General features: G+C 39.4%; 1 pseudogene; it reads left to right on the top strand.

Annotated features, from left to right (window-relative positions):
• The first annotated feature begins 338 nt into the window (after window positions 1-338).
• LOC105807102 lies at window positions 339-811 on the top strand (annotated as a pseudogene).
• Window positions 812-2,115: the final 1,304 nt, after the last annotated feature.

Here is a 2,115-nt window from a genome sequence, read left to right as displayed (position 1 = left end):
CCTATGACTAGAGTGCTCTCTCCTTCAATCCTGATGTTTCAGCACTCTTGTGGGGCCTGTGCTTGTGATGACCAGAGGTGATCGCTGCAAAACATTTCTCCTGGCCATTGCCAGGTTTATCTCAGATATACAGGCAAAATTGCATCTTCTGGGACTCGATGATCCATGATTATACCAGAGTCAGTTTATTTAAGGTTTCGTCAGGTTGTTCATTGCTTTTCATTTTAAATTCATAGCTCTATACCAATAAACGTTTTCTTCCAAGAAAGTAGTGGTAGAGCCGATAAGGAAACCCGGATGCCGCGTCCAGTCTCTCTATTCCTCCGGCGGCTGCAAAGATGGCGGACGTTCAGACCAAGCGCGGACCAGAAGCAGCGGCCATCTTTGAAAACAAGAAGAGGGTCCTGCTGGGAGAAACTGGCAAGGAGAAGCTCCCTCAGTACTTCAAGAACATCGGTCTGAGCTTCAAGCCTCCCAGAGAGGCCATTGAGGGCACCTACATGGACAAGAAATGCTTCCTCACTGATGACGTCTCCATCCGAGGACGGATGCTGTCTGGCGCGGTGACAAGATGAAGATGCAGAGGGCCACTGTCATCCGCCGAGACTATCTCCACTACATCCGCAAGTACAATCGCTTTGAGAAGCGCCACACGAACATGTCTATACACCTGCGCCCCTGCTTCAGGGACGTCCAGATTGGCAACGTTGTTACAGTGGGCGATTGCCAACCCCTTAGCAAGACGGCGCGCTTCAACATGCTCAAGGTCACCAAGGCTACGGGCAGCAAGCAGCAGTTCCAGAAGTTCTGACACTGGATGTCTGCCCACTCTCCCAAATTAAATAAAGTTAATATCTGAAGATATCAAAAAGTGACCCAAAGCAAGTACTTAGTGGAAATTTCTTGAGCTAAATTCTCATGGCTGCTAGCCTGAGTAAAGGCCCTGGTCAACATTCTAGGATGGCCTTGTTCTCTGAGAGATAACCACATTTGGGGGACCTAAAGAATCACATGCCTATTGGGGGCAATCAGAGCCATTGGGAAGTATGTTTGTGTGTGGGGGTGCCCACAAGGGAAAGAGGCACAGAGGGAACTCCATCTTCTGAGAATAACCTCTACCCAAATCTCCGACTTACCACTAACTAAATCATGTATATATAGGGCAGACTCCACCTAGAACAACTAAGAATAAAAGAATTGAGTCCAGTGTGGCCTGCCACTCAAAATACAGAGATTGCAGTTTGAGTTAATCAAGTTAACTGTCTCATAAGACAAAACAAAACAAAATTTAAAAAAAAAATACTGTTTAGAGGAATATAATAGAATCCATATTCTCTATGTATAACATCCCAATGTTCTGAGTTATTCATTTTCGAGGAGTCAAAATATATTTTTTTCAAATAGTTAATTATAAATCGAAATGTAATGTCAAAGCATTTTCTTGGAATGTGAGATTTCTTGTCTGAGAAGAGTTTGGAATTCGCTTACTAGGAGAACAAGTGTTCCCAGATGTTACATATGAGAAAATGGTTATTTGTATTCTGGATTCAAATTTATAGTATTTATTTATTACATCTTTGGATAATTTTATATTTTCTAGGTGAGCATTGCAGCTTATACAACATACATTTATACAACATACTCTCTTAGCAGTGTATTAACTATGATCCATCCATGATAAGTAACAGGACAATGTAATATGAGTTGCATTGGTATTTCTGTTATAAACCAAACCAAACTCAAAACAAAAAAACAACATAACTATTCACCTAAGTTGTTAGATGAGTTGCATTTGTAGCTTGAACAAGTTTTGACAGTGAAATATCTGCAAGAATTGAAAGTCTCCTTACCAAAGTACCATACAATCACAAAGTGAATTATGAAAACACATCTAATAGGCAGTCCTAAGAAATTTATTATTTTTTGGGTTTCCCTATTTTTTCAAGTAGTTAATTTATGACTTTATTGGTTATTATGTATTATGGTTTTGCAAATCATTTTCAGTAGAGATATATAAACTTAGATTATAATGCTATTTCTAAATGTTTCTTTTCTAAATGTTTCTTTCATTTTATTTAATTTAAATGTCTTGTGTTTTACTTTAATTTAAATATC

Source organism: Propithecus coquereli, unplaced genomic scaffold, assembly GCF_000956105.1.
Source record: "Propithecus coquereli isolate 6110/MARCELLA unplaced genomic scaffold, Pcoq_1.0 Scaffold151, whole genome shotgun sequence".
Classification (NCBI taxonomy): domain Eukaryota; kingdom Metazoa; phylum Chordata; class Mammalia; order Primates; family Indriidae; genus Propithecus; species Propithecus coquereli.
This window is presented reverse-complemented; position numbering and strand designations above follow the sequence as displayed.